Below are 16,081 nucleotides of genomic sequence, written 5' to 3'. Positions count from 1 at the left end.
ATTTTCGTACCCACATTTAGTTTTCGTACTCATAATTTTATTTTTTCTACCCCATTTTTTTTCGAGCCGAAATTATTTTTTGGCATAATTTTTTCGTACCCAAAATGTTCATATCCACATTTTTTTCTTCATAAAAATTTTCGTACCCACATTTGTTACCCAAAATTTTCGTACCCACATCGTTTAGTCCACACTCATTCCTTCCCGCGAAACCCTAAAGGTGTCTCAACACTAGTATGGAATGAGTGCTATATTGACGTCATCATTTGATGACGTTCAATTGAACGAATGATAAAGGCGACTTAAATTCGTTAAGGTCCGGGTTATAGCCGCGATTTGATAGTCTTGAAAACTGGCCCAACGCGTTTGCTGAAATGTGACATGTTTATGGACCAGAACGCGATCTACACGATGGCGTATTTGTCATATCTGCGAAAAATCTAGTTTTTGATAAAATGACGAAAAAGTGGTGTTTTTTATTTGCGCAATCGCTATAAATACGTGGCTTGGCCGGAAGTACATGTAGCGTTAATAGCAACCCCAAGACAATTCACCCCCAGGAGAAAATTCACGCGCTAGACAATTCAAATTTGATTTTAAATATTTATTTGTACCCAAAATATTTCGAACCCATATTTTTTTCGTATCCGATTTTTCTCGTACCCATGTTTGTTGTACCCACATTTTTTTCGTACCCAAATTTTTTCGTCCCAAATTTTTTTTGTACCCATTTTTTTCGTACCCAATATTTTTTCGTACCCAATTTTGTTCGTACCCAATTTTTTTTTCGTACCCAATTTTTTCGTAATAATTTTGTTCGTACCTAAATTTTTCTTTCGTACCCAATTTTTTCGTACCCAAATGTTTTGGGTTCCCAATTTTTGTAGTACCCATTTTTATTTCGTACCCATTTTTTTCGTACCCAAATTTTTTCGTACCCAAATTTGTTCGTGCCCAATTTTTTTTCGTACCCAAATATTTTTCATACCCAAATTATTTCGTACACAAATTTGTTCGTACCCAACTTTTTATTCGTACCAATAGTTTTTCGTACCCTTATTTTGTTCGTACCCTTTTTTTTTCGTACTAAAATTTGTTTTCATACCCATTTTTTTTTCGTACCTACATATTTTTTCGTACCATTTTTTTTTATAGAAATAATCGATTTTCGATTTGATTTGATCTCTCCACTGATTCCATTCCGCGAAACCCTTAAGGTGTCGCAACTCTAGTATGGAATGAGTGATGTATTGGGCGTCATTATTGATGACGTTCAATTGAACGAATGATAAAGGGGGCTAAGTTTCGTTAAGTTGAGGCATATAGCCGCGATTTGGGTTTCTTGGAAACTGGCCCAACACGTTTGCTGAAATTTGACATGTATATGGACCAGAATGCGATCTACCTGTTGGCGTAGGTGTTGTACCTGGGAAAATCCAGTTTTCGAGTATTCTGTGTTTAAATACTTGTATGGGAAAGGGCACGCGTGCAGATATACATTGTGACGTCACGTCATGAAAAGCGCTTAGGCTAGCTTCCATCTTGAAACTAAGTTACGCGTTATTAATTTAATATAAAGTTAAGCGTTTAATCGATAAACAAAGACGTAATAATTGTGTTGGAATATCAATCGGAAATACACATGCATGTCTTTTGTGCACAATGTGTTTCTTTAATAAACATGACATAAATCTATGTGTTATTCAACGTATTGATTGTGTGCGACGAGTTGAAGAAAGGTTTACACGGCTAGGCTTTCCGAGATAAATGTAAGTACACACTGGTATTAGAATGGTATTTTATTTATCCGATAATATCTTTAATATAAATGATAATGAGACAATTACATTATAAGGGTTTAATAATTGATTATTAAATCAATAAATAAACGTGAGCAGCAAATCACTTAATTTCGTTTGCATGTGGAAACCGAAAGTAAACAAACCAACCGTCAAAATGGCTGACAGCAACGTAGGAATGAACACTCAGAAATTATTTACATAAGATCATCAGAAATGATGTAAAGTGAACGCTAGTTAGCTTTTTTTGTAGATAAGTATACGATCCAATGAAAAACAATTAAATTTGACCTAAAAAACACCAGTGGATATGGAAATCATCAGCGTACGAAATTGCAGGCATTTAACAATATATTAATGGAAATGACAACACTCAGTAACTGGCAAACATATGCATTAGTAGGTTGTTTTGTGATTATTTTGAAACGACAAATTACTTCTTGTGGTTCAGCCAGTGCAACTCAACAGAAATAAGTATTAACAGTTTCTCCACTGGACAAGAAAGTTCCAACTTAATACAAGATAAGTGGTTTATATTATTTAAAATATTGCAAGCTTAGAGTTTATATTGACTTTTGACAGTAATATTTATTATATGCAGGCTTCCTGAAAAGGCCGGACCGCCGGTCTTGTCCGCAAAAATTCTTTACGGTCCGGCGAAGTTTATAATATCGCCGGTCCTTGTGACAGGCCAAAGAAATTATGACTAAATACCGAAAAGTCTGTTTTTTCGAAAACGTCAATTTTATTTGTTCGACATATTACTGTGCCATATCAAAACAAACAATATGAAGCGAAACTGTAAACTTTTATACAGGATTATGGAAACATCACAGTTTACTTCGGAACCAAGAATGCACACGAGCAGAAACTTGTTTCAATCTGCGAGTTAAACACGATTCTTTTCAATCGTACAGTTTCCCCTAAAAGTCTTCGAAAATTAAGCATTTTGATGTAAGGCCTTCTTGTCCCCAGACTTTTTCAACCCTCAATATTGCGAATTAATCTTATAAAATAGCCTATTACATGCATTCGATCCCTATACAAATATATATTTTCCTTTGAGTCTGGCTACAATTTAAAGCTGTTTTCCATCATACACTGTAATCACTAAAACATGCAAGTGTTTTGTTTTTCTTTATTAAGTGTACTTATACACAAGCTGCATATTGCAATAAATACAAATTAAACTTTACTAATTTATTCAGTTATAAACTGACACTTCGGTCAGGTGAATTTTTGTCCCGACAGGCTTACTTTTCCATCAGCCTGTCCGGTTGACAGGCACTTTTTGAGACTTTTCAGGAAGCCTGATATGAATGATGACAAACGGCAAAGGGACCGGATGTCAGAAAATTGCATTAATTTAAAAAGTGTGGATCCAAATTAGATTCTCTGCTATCAATTTTGATACCATCATCATATACACAGTACAACAATAAAAAGCTATTAGTTATGCTCGATTGGTCATTGTCGGCTTACTAACATGTACCCTGGGTACTCTTAAGTATACTTACATGTACCCCGGGTACGGTAAATATACTAAAACGTACCCGGGAAATTTAACGCTAAATTGGTCTTTATCGGTTATTTTTTTAAATTAATTATATTTACGTTTATATCAATTTTCTGTAAAATGGCCTCTATATTATCGAAACTCATACTCAAAAAGCATGTTGATGCATTTTTTTTATTAGAAGTTTGTTTTAGATAATCGGTAGCGCGTTTTTCGACAGCGGATTTGGGTCGGGATTACAACTCAGGTACAGTCTAATTTCGACCGGGTACGATTAAGTATATTTACCGTACCCGGGGTACATGTAAGTATACATAAGAGTACCCCGGGTACATGTAAGTAGTACCCGATCCGACAATGACCAATCGAGCATAAGTTATAATTAAGAAATGTCATTGTTTTGAATTTATTGTTTGAATTAATTTGGACACTCTTCGTCTCAGCGTTGTAAGCCTCGTGTTTAATTTATCTTTTTTATTTCATTGTTAATTCAATGCACCTCTAACACGTTCAATTGACTCTTTCATGAAAAATAAAACACACTACAGTGTTACACACACTCACACCTTTGATAACTTTCATTACCGGTAATATGCAAAATATGTTTTTGTTGTTGTTTTTTTGTATTACATTTTATTGAAGTTCTTATTCTGCTTATTTATTGTTTGTTATGTTCATTGACGGTTTTAAGTATTCAGACCACATTTATTCTGACGCTGATGACTACATTGTAACTACCGGTAGTATTTTTATAGATTAAAGGATGATTTTTTTTATTATAACTTACACTGTTAGAAAGTGATGGTGTAAACACCCTCAGTGCATGTTATTTCATACCATACGAAGCTCTCGTATGGTATGAAATACCTGAGGGTGCAAATCCCATGCACCATCAGTCACTTACTAAGGCTTTTTTGGTCATTGTCGGCTCAGGTACTACTTACATTTACCCCAGGTACTCTAGAAACTTACATGTACCCCGGGTACGGTAAATATACTTAAACGTTTTCGGTGATATTAGACTGTACCTGAGTTGTTTATCTGCCCAAAATCCGATGTCGTAAAACGCGCTACTGAGTACCATAAAACGATATTGTTAACCTTAAACAAACTTCAATTTTAAAAAATCTACATCAACAGGCATTTTGAGTATGAGTTTCGATAATATAAAGGCCATTTAACAGAAAATTGACATAAATGTGAACATAATTAATTTTTACAAAATAGCCGACAACAACTGATTTAGCGTTAAAATTCCCATGTACGTTTTAGTATTTTACCGTACCCAGGGTACATGTAAGTACATGTAGTACCCAAGCCAACGATGACCAATCAAGCCTTACTAACTGTATAATGATTATATCTGACCGACTTTACTACCAACAGGAGATGTGCATATTATCAGCCGGTTATGGTTGGATGATTTTTCACAGAGCTATGGCCCTTTGAAATTTTCTTTAAACTGTACATATAGTGCAATTCTTGTCCAGGCTATTTCTCCCCAACTACTGACTGGGCCTTAATGAAGCTTTATGGGACGCTTAACTACCTTCAGGAGATGCGCATGTTATTAGTGGGTTCTGGTTAGATGATTTATTTACAGAGTTATGGCCCTTTGAAATTGTTAAGTAGCTACACCATCCATTGTATTATTTTGTCCAAAGTTATGCCCCTCTTGACGTTTCCTGTTATCTGAATATATAGTGCAATATTGTGACAAAAAATTTTTTGGGGAGCATTACCCGTCTACGACGGTTTCTTGTTTATTGATTGTTATGTTACATTGTCTGCGTTAAGTAAACAGACCACATTTACTCTGATGCTAATGACTAACTACTATTTTAATAAGGATGATTTTTTGTCATTGTAAGTTACACTGAAAGTAACTGATCCTGTGTGCTGTATTCACCCTTAGAATTTTGTGATCTGTGTTTTTAGATGTTATTATCATATGAAATTATTAATAATTTCATATAAATATGAGAGGAAAGTTACACGGGTGTGTACTTTATTTTAAATTAAAAGAAAATTAATAGTCTTTGAATTTTCCGCATCACAAAGTGGTTCAACATTGCCACTATATTTTAACAAACATTATATGAGTTATGATAAGAGTAAATCTGGTGTTAGGGTTGTATTGGTGTATATCAATTCATAGATATACATGCACACCAGTTGTATTGATGTATATGAAGATACAGACAAATGTGGGGAATTATTGAACTTACATTAATTTTGCTGGTAGAGCATGGTTAAATAGCTTCCCTCTATAGTATCTCTATCGCATATGGGCATTATTTTTTTGGGAAAATATGGTTAATAATGTAATTGTATTGTACTTTAGTATATATATATAAGAGTGGTTTAATGTGGTACACTTGAAGACAGGGAGTATAGCCATAATGCTCCAACTCTGTATGAAACTTCAAGAGAATCAGGCTATGAAAAAGAGACATCATCCCAGAGTGGCGTTATAACAATATTTAAAACGAAAGTCAAAACTAATATTTATATAATAAAGGTTATAACTAACCTGTCTTCAAACGGTCACCTTTATAGGGCGACATAAAAATAAGAAAGTAAAACAATGTACTTTAGAGTTAAAATTAGACAAAACAACTATGTTTATACATAACAGTAGATTAATTACATCATGAACAGTACTATATGCATTTATTTTTAGGTAAAATATATAGTGCAACCCCGGGGGCTAAAAGGGGCAGTTTTGGAAGTGTAGGCTGGTGTGGGTGCGGGGTTTCCAGCAGGGGAAATACATCTGGGTTGGTCTAAGGGGGATAATTAGGATGTATAGGAGTACTTTTATGATGGTTTTGTCCCCTGGACCAGAGGGATTGCACGGTAAATGGAAAGAAAAATAAAAAAATATCACACAATATGATATTTGTGGTACTGGGATATTCCAGTAAAATATGAAATTGGTAAAAACACAGATAAAACGCAACCTTCCTATCTTATTCTCTATTCGACTATACACAGCACACATAATTTGACTCTATTGGAAACTGGCCGATAACTTTTGCTGAAAATTTACATGTATATGGACCAGAACGCGATCTACGCAATGGCATACTCGTCATTTCTGGGAAAAATGTAGTTTTTGATAAAATGACGAAAAAGTGGTGTTTTTTATTGCGCAATCGCTATAAACACGTGGCTTGGCCGGAAGTACATGTAGCGTTAATAGCACCCCAAGACAATTCACCCCCAGTAGACAATTCACAGGCTAGATAATTCAAATTTGATTTTAATTTTTTTTTCATACCCTAAATATTTCGTACCCATATTTTTTTCGTACACAAATGTTTTTCGTACCCAACTTTTTTCGTACCCCAATTTTTTTTTCGTAACAATTTTTTTCGTACCCTAATGTTTTTGGTACCCAAATGTGTTCGTACCCAATTTTTTTTTGTACCCATTTTTTTCGTACTAAAAAGTTTTTCGTACCCAAATTTTTTCGTACCAATTTTTTTTTTCGTACCCAATTTTTTTTCGTTCTCATTTTTTTCGTACGCATTTTTTTTTGTAACCAATGTCTTTTGAACACATTTTTTTCGTACCCAAATGTTTTTCGTTCCCAATTTTTTTAGTACCCAAATTTTATTCGTACCCATTTTTTTCGTACCCAAATTTGTTTCGTACCCAAATTTTTTCGTACCCATTTTTTTTTTAACCCTTTTTTTTCGTACCCATATAGTTTTTCGTACCCTAATTTTGTTCGTTCCCTATATTTTTTCGTAACCCAATTTTTTTTTCGTACCGACATTTTTTTTGTACCCAATTTTTTTTCGTTCACAAATTTGTTCGTACTCAAATTTCTTCGTACCCATTTGTTCGTACTCAAATTTTTTTCGTACCCAAATTTTTTCGTATCTTATTTTTTATTTGTAGCCATTTTTTTCGTATCCAAATAGTTTTTCGTACCCTTATTTTGTTCGTACACTTTTTTCGTATGGAATGAGTGATATATTCGACGTCATCATTGATGACGTTCAATCGAACAAATGATAAAGGGGGCTAAGTTTCGTTAAGCTCCAGCGTATAGCCGCGATTTGATAGTCTTGAAAACTGGCCCAACACTTGTGCTGAAATTTCACATGTATATGGACCAGAACGCGATCTACACGATGGCGTATTAGTCATATCTGTAAAAAATCCAGTTTTTGATTAAATCCAGAAAAACTGGTGTGTTTTATTGTGCAATCGCTATAAAAACGCGCTTGGCCGGAAGTAGCGCTGTTCGTGACGTAAACACATCTTCTGGTGACGTTACAATGTTATGGTTTGCACGCGGCGTTTGCCAGATTATTATTATTTTATGTTTCTGTCAATGCGTTGATAACTAGTAATACTACAAACTTCGTTCGAGGGTATATACTATTTAAATAATCAACGACGGAATTATCCGTGTTTAAATATCATCAATATTTGCAGTGCACAGTTGTTCAAAAAGTGTGGGGGGGGGGGGGGGCAGAAAACTTAGTAATTGTGTTCTTGAATTTTGTCCAACGAGTTGAATTGTATATACCATTAGGCCTACCACGCGAGAAAGTTTGCAAACCCATTTATTTCTTACACAACTTAGCTTGATGTTTTGTCCGGCATCGGGGATTCGGTGCTAGTGAATAAGTGTGTTTGTTAGCATGGGTGGTTACACACCAAAAATAAAGAGTTGCAATCACGACGTTTTTGTCTTGGCAATTCCAGCCTTAAATTAATAGTTTAATCGTCTTGTGAACCCTTAAATTAACATTGGCGACAAGGATTTGTGATAGGCGAGTGTCGGCTGACCGTTTTCAACGTCAACTCCGCATTTTCAAGTATAAAAATTTGATTTGTATGTCGTCAACCGGTGTCTTGGTAGAAACATTCTCTGAAAAATGGCGACATTCATCGGAAAAAATGATATTTTCGATGACAGTACGGAGTCGTGGAACTGTTTTAGTGAAAGGTTGGAGGAAAATTTTACTGCAAATGAGATAGCCAACGAAAAGCGTGTGCTAACTCTTCTGTCATTAGTCGGTGGAAGAACTTACCAGATTTTGAGAGATTTGACTTCACCAGACAAACCAGGTACAAAGACCTATAAAGTACTATGTGAACTGTAGCAGAAAAACTTCAACCCTAGACCATTAGTGATAGCGGAACGCTTTCGATTCTATAAAAGGGATCAGAGAACGGATGAGTCTGTAAAAGACTTTAACGTTAGACCCCGGGCTATTTCAGCATTTTCAAAATACATGCCAGTTTGGTGATCAAGATCCCAAGCTCATTTTTTTCGTACCCAAATTATTTTTGGCATACATTTTTCGTACCCAAATTTTTTGTACCCACATTTTGTTTTCGTACTAATATTTTTCTTACCAACATGTTTGTTTTTGCACCGAAATTTTTATTCGTATCTAATTTTTTTTGGCATAATTTTTTCGTACCCAAAATTTTCGTACCCACATTTTTTTTTCGTAACCAAAATTTTCGTATCCACATTTTTCTTACCCAAAATTTTTGTACCCACATTTTTTAGTCCTCACACATTTCATCCCGCGGAACCCTTAAGGTGTCGCAACTCTAGTATGGAATGAGTGATATTGACGTCATCATTTGATGACGTTCAATTGAACAAATGATAATGATCATGGCGACTAAAATTCGTTAAGCTCCAGCGTATAGCCGCGATTTGGTTCTATTGGAATCTGGCCGATAACGTTTACTGAAATTTGGCATTTTTTACTTGACCGGAAGCGTTAATTGCGTTAATAGCAACCCCAAGACAATTCAGCACCAGGAGACAACTTACACGCTAGAGAATTCAGATTTGATTTTAAATAGTACATATTGCGATTTAACATACGAGGCTGAACCCGTTTTATAAAATATTAACAAAACAAACAAAAACAAACAACCGCTAAATTTCATTGATGTAGATAGGGTAGTAAAATATGCAAAATAGTAGCAACCTGATTACACCCACTAGCGTCTATGCATATTTACACATAAAAAATAGATCGCAAGTAAGCAACAAACAATCAAATTTAAACGCAAATAATTAAACAAAATATAAAAATTGAAGCAAGAAATCGATACTTCAAATTACAATTTCTGCACTATAAACACAATACTTATTTTTTTTTACAAGAACACATTCGACATGTACATGTACTTCCAAGTACACGCCAACCGCTATTTTCAAAGCGAATGGGTAGAGTAAACATTTCAAACAATAAAGACAATAACCAAACGGAACTGGAGTTTAACGTAGTGCGCACATTGGAAGTGATAAGAGTAATTTATTTTTCAACTTGTCCATCTCCGTAGTATACGTTTAGTTGTGAGATGTTAACGGTTTCCCCCCTAAACAGGCCTTCGCTGCGAAGTCAAAGTGGGTGGGGAACGCGACTGCTTGTGGATTTCGAGTTGCTGGAACTTTGTAAGGAAGCTGCTTTTGTGCAATAGTCAGCGATTTTGCAAGCTGTGTGTTTGAAGTCGGAGATATATATTGCTGAGATAAATGATGTTGTGTACGTTCTTGTGACCAATGATCTGCATGATATCAGTGGGAGAGCATCCTGAATCCCATATGTTTCCTGGTCGAGTGACGAGTGGTTGGTAAGTTTTATCGTTATACATGCATATTACACATGTTACATTATTTGTGCTTTTTTGACACCCATTTTTCATGCTGATGAACCAACGGTCAGTGCCAGTAGTCCTACTTTCATTGGTCTGTGTGCTTGTGGAAAGTAGAAAGGTGTGTTTAGCTCCGATAAGCCATGTGGATACTTTTTTGGTTTAAATTTCATGCAGTGGGCTTTTTTATCTTTGTGCAGCAACCTCGGCCGCCTCATTTTGTGAAAACATTATTCGCACACTGTTTATAATGTGGAAAAATGAGTCGCGCACTGTTCACAGTGAGAAAAATGGGTGGTGACTATTCAACATTGTGAAAAAATGAGTCGCGCATTGTTTAAAATTCTTAAAATATCAGTCGCAAACTTTTGAAAATTGTGAAAAAAAGTGTCTCGCAATGTTGAAAATTGTGAAATATGAGTCACGCAATGATGAAGATTGTAAAATATGAGCCTCGCAATCTTGACAACTATGGACAAAAGTTTCACACTGTTCAAAATTGTGAACAAATGAGTTGCGACTGTTGAAAATTGTGAAAATAATTAATTGAGCATTGTTCAAATTTGTGAAAAAAAAACTGTTGAAAAATGTGAAAAAATGAGTTGCACACTTTTTAAAATACTGACCTATTGCATCGCGAATTCCTCTAATTTGTGCAAAAACAGCTATCGCTATTAATGATTGAGGAAAAAAAAAACCAAGACTACTATAAAAAAGTTTTCAGTTTAAAGAAATTCGTAATTATTTTGTATTTAAAGTTGTTTACGGCTATTTCATATGCCTATATTATCATTTTTTTTATAATGATATTGTGTGCCTGTCTAATTTGTAATTTGTTCAAGTTGTGCTATAAAGATGTTATTTTAATCATCTTTATTTTGACATTTTGTCTCATGTTGGATTTGTTATATTTTTTGTTTTTATATTTCAATTGCAGAAAGTTGCAACCACACATTGGGTCATGATCATTCTCCCGAGTTCTTGGCGATACAGTTCTAGCCTTATCAGTTTAACCGGTCTCAGTCTTTCTCTGCCTCTCAAAGAATTCAAGATTTACCCTCTCTGCATTTAGGCAGTGCTACAAATCAACCCATTTTATTACTTTTTTTGGAAAGGTAAAACTTTTTTCAGCAAATTTATTATTGAGAAAAGTTGTTATTGTTATTTATTTGAATGTTATAGGTCTAAATTAATTAATAAAATTAATATAAATTGTCTAATTATTAAATAATACATATTGCGATTTTATTCCCAAATTAATAAATAAGTTCATATTGCGTTTAACATACGAAGCTACACCCGTTTTATGAATGTAATAAAAATCCAACCATCAAAATGGCTGACTATAAAACGTCCTAAAGAACTTTAAGAAAGTATTTACAAAATAACATCATCAAACATTATGTAAAGTGAACGCTACTTAGCTGTTTTGTAGATAAGTATACGATCCATTGAAAAACACTAACATTTGACATAAAAAAAGCGTACGATATTGCGGGCATTTAAGAATATATGAATAGAAATGCACAGACTCAGTTACTGGCAAACATATGCATTAGTAGGTTGTTTCGTGATTATTTAGAAACGACTACATAATTCGTGTGGTTCAGCCAGTGCAACTCAACATAAATAAGTATGAAAGTTTCTACACCGGACAAAAAAGTGCCAACAAGGTAAGTGGTTTACATTATTTAAAATCTTGCAAGCTTAGGGTTCATGTTGACTTTCAACAGTATATGTCAGTTCAAAAACAAATAGCTTGTTATTATAATTGATTGATGTGAATGTTTTATTTTATTTGTTTGCAACAATTTGGAACCTTTTGGTTTGACGTTGTAAGCCTAGTGTTTAATTGCCCCTTTGTTCAGCACAAATATGAAATACATGTCTCGTGTGACGTATTTTCATTTAACTCTGGATTTTTATGACTACAAGTCGGTCATGCAGTTTAATATTGTTTAAACCATCGAGAGAATCCAAAGGTATTTTGTGTTTGTTATGCATAATTTAAATTTCCATAGGAATAAAATAACTCCCTGCCACTGAATTATGGCTTTGTTATGGTAAGCATTTGATACAAATGTTATTAAAAAGTAGTGTGGTTTAAAATAAATTTTGAGAAAGGGAACGCACAAAAAAACAACAGAAAATGGAAGTGCGTACATGTATCTTGTAATTTTATTGTTTTAAGCAATGGAATAAAGTTTAAATTTAGGTAAGCGTGTCGCTCATACTAAATTTAGTTTTTATGTCTCTTTTGCTCTTAATATATGGTATGAAATGTGTATCTCATGTAACGTTATTTCATTAAAACTCTGGATTTTAATGACGACAAATCAGACGTTTTATTTTATTTAACAGTAAAATATTTTTCAAAGCATAAAAAAATCCAAAAGTTTTTCTGATTGAATTTTTGCCATGCATAATTTAATCTTCCATACGAATAAAATAACTCGCTGCGTCAGGATTTCGGTTTCCTTAATCATGTTTTAGGTAAGAATGGTTAGCGTTTGATACACATGTTATTAAAAAAAAGTGTGTTTTTAATAAAGTTTGAGAAAGAGAAGGAAGAACAGAAAATGTATAAGGTTCATATAGTTGTAACTTTGTTGTTTTAAGCAATGGATTAAAGTTTAAATTGATGTAAGCGTGTCGTTAATACTAAATTAAAACTTTTTATGACTTCTTCGCTTTCGAAAAATATGAAATACATATCTCGTGTAAAATTATTTTATGTAAACTATTGACTTTAATGACAACAAATTGGATGTGTTATTTTATTTAACAGTAAAATATTATTTAAACCATCGAAAGTATCCAAAAGTATTTGGGATTGTGTGTTTGTCATGCATAATTTTTACTTCCATATGAATAAAATAACTCATTGCGACAGGATTACGGTTTCGTAAATCTTGTTTTTGGTCAGAATGGTTAGCATTCGATGCAAATGTTATTAAAATATAGTGTGGTTTTTAATAAATTTTGATGCAAATGTTATTAAAATATAGTGTGGTTTTTAATACATTTTGAGAAATGTAAGGAAGAACACAAAATGACAGCTCATATCGTTGTAACTTTATTGTTTTAAGCAATGAACAAATTGAGGTAGGCGTGTCGTTAATACTAAATTAATTTGTGTATGACTCATTCGCACTTGTATACTATGAAATACATATTTCCTGTAAGTCGGATGTGATATTTTATTTAACAGTAAAATATTTTTAAAGCATCAAAAGATTGTTCGATTGTTTTTTTGTCATGCATAATTGTATTTTCCATGGGAATAAAATAACTCGCTGCAACAGGATTAGGGTTTCATAACTAGTGTTTTGGGTCAGAATGGTTAGCATTCGATACAAATGTTTTTAATGTCTCTTTCTGCTCTGATATGGTATGAATTTGCTCAGGTGAGCTTTTGTGACCGGTCTTTGTCTGTCGTCCGTCCGTCCGTCGTCCGTCCGTCCACATTTGTTCGTAAACACTCTAGAGGCCACATTTATTGTCCGATCTTCATGAAAATTGGTCAGAAGCTTTGTCCCAATGAAATCTCGGTCGAGTTCGAAACTAGGTCAAAAACTAGTTCACTAGGTAAAAAAAAACACAGTTTTTTATAAACACTGTAGAAGTCACATTTCATGCCCAATCGTCATGTAACTTTGTCAAAATGTTTGTCTTAATGATATGTTGGATGAGTTCAAAAGTGGTTCCGGTCCGTTGAAAAACATGGCCGCCAGTGGGCGGGGCAGTTTTTCTTATTTGGCTATAGAGAAACCTTGTAAACACTCTAGAAGGCACAATTTTTGCCCAATCATTATGAAAGTTGGTCAAAACATTGGTTTTATTGATATATCAGACGAGTTTGAAAATGGTGCAGATTGGTGAAAAAACATGGCCGCCAGTGTGCGGGGCATTTTTCTGTATATGTATATAGAGAAAACATGTGAACACTCTAGAATTCACATTTTTGGCCCAATTTTCATGAAATTTGGTCAGAACATTTGTTTCTTTGATATGAGAGTTGACTTCGAAAATGGTTCCGATCAGTTGAATAACATGGCTGCCAGAGGGGGGGGCAGTTTTCCTTATTTGGCTATAGAGAAAACTTGTAAACACTCTAGAAGTCACAACTTTTGCCCAATCTTCATGAAAGTTAGTCAAAACTTAGGTTTTATAGATATTTCGGACGAGTTCCAAAATGGTCCAGATCGGTGAAAAAACATGGCCGCCAGTGGGCGGGGCATTTTTCTCTATATGTATATTGTGAAAACATGTGAACACTCTAGAAGTCACATTTTTGGCCCATTTTTCATGAAATTTGGTCAGAACATTTGTTTCTTTGATATGAGAGTTGAGTTCGAAAATGGTTCCGATCAGTTGAATAACATGGCTGCCAGGGGGGGGGGCAGTTTTCCTTATTTGGCTATAGAGAAAACTTGTAAACACTCTAGAAGTCACAACTTTTGCCCAATCATCATGAAAGTTGGTCAAAACATTGGTTTTATTGATATCTCGGACGAGTTCCAAAATGGTCCAGATCGGTGTAAAAACATGGCCGCCAGTGGGCGAGGCATTTTTCTCTATATGTATATAGTGAAAACATGTGAACACTCTAGAAGTCACATTTTTGGCCCAATTTTCATGAAATTTGGTCAGAACATTTGTGTCCTTGATATGAGAGTTGAGTTCAAAAATGGGTTCGGTCAGTTGAATAACATGGCTGCCGGGGGGGGGGCAGTTTTCTTATATTTATATAGTAAAAAAAGCTTGTGAACACTTTAGAAGTCACATTTTTGCCCAATCATCATGAAACTTGGTGAAAAGATTGGTTTTATATATATCACATAATTAATGCCATAATTATTGCCATTAGATTTTCAAAATTTTCATTATATTATACAAAATCCTTGTAAACACTTTAGAGGTCACAATTTTGTTTCAGATTTTATGAATCTTGGTCATAATATTTATTTTTGTAAGCAAAGTTAGATGTTTGGTAAGGGGGGTCAAATCAAAATATAGGTCACCAGGTCAAATCTTACAAAAACAAAATCACTCCATATGCGAGAGTTTTGGTTCAATAATGATGAAACTTGACCAGTTTGTTTGTCTGGACAATATCTAGGTCAAGTTTGACGTTTGGTAAAGTTTGAATGAACCGACTCCTCTCAGGTGAGCGAACTAGGACCATCTTGGCCCTCTTGTTAAAATCCAAGCCAGAATGTCGGCCTAGACCCCGAGTTATTTCAGCATAATTTAAATCCAAGCCATTTTGGCGGTAAAGACCCCGGGCTATTTCAGCATTTTCAAAATACTTGCCAGTTTGGTGATCAAGATCCCAAGCTCATTTTTTTTTGTACCCACATTTTTTTTGGCATAAATGTTTCGTGCCAAAAATTTTGGTATCCACATTTTGTTTTTGTACTCATATTTTTGTTTTTACCAAATGATTTTTTCGCACCAAATTTTTTGGCATAATTTTTACGTACAGAAAATCTTCGTACCCAAATCAAAATGTCCGTACCCACATTTTTCTTACCCAAAATTTTCATACCCACATTGTTTAGCCATCAATCATTCCATCCCGCGAAACCGTCAAGGTGTCGCAACTCTAGTTAATGGGGGCTAAGTTTCGTTAAGTTGAGGCAAATCACTGCGATTTGAGTTTCTTGAAAACTGGACGATAACTTTTGCTGAAATTTGGACCAGAATGCGATCTACCTGTTGACGTAGGCGTTATATCTGGGAAAAATTAAGTTTTCGAGTATTTTGTGTTTAAATATTTTTTATGGGAAACCACACGCGCGAAGATAAACATTGTGATCTCACGTCAAGAAAAGCGCTTAGGCTAGCTTCTATCTTGTTACGAAACAAAGAAACTAAATTACGCGTTATTAATTTTACAGTTAGGCGTTAAATCGATAAACAACGACGGAATAATTGTGTTTGAATATCAATACGAAGTACACATGCATGTCTTTTGTTCAGAGTGCTGTTGTTTATATATACATGACATAAATCTATGTGTAAGTGTTATTGTGCACTTGTCCGACGAGTTGAAGAAAGGTTTACACGGCGAGGCTTTCGGAGACACGTCGGATAAACGTAAGTACACACTGGTGTT

At 34.4% G+C, this 16,081-nt stretch overlaps 1 protein-coding gene across 7 annotated transcripts in view; it reads right to left on the bottom strand.

Annotated features, from left to right (window-relative positions):
* LOC127846389 (uncharacterized) overlaps window positions 1–16,081 on the bottom strand; it is a 97,798-nt gene that overhangs the window by 13,758 nt on the left and 67,959 nt on the right. The window lies entirely within an intron of this gene.

This window comes from Dreissena polymorpha, chromosome 9 (genome assembly GCF_020536995.1).
Source record: "Dreissena polymorpha isolate Duluth1 chromosome 9, UMN_Dpol_1.0, whole genome shotgun sequence".
NCBI classification, from domain to species: Eukaryota; Metazoa; Mollusca; class Bivalvia; order Myida; family Dreissenidae; genus Dreissena; species Dreissena polymorpha.
The sequence above is the reverse complement of the archived record's forward strand: the minus strand, read 5'-3'. Positions and strand labels throughout refer to the sequence as shown.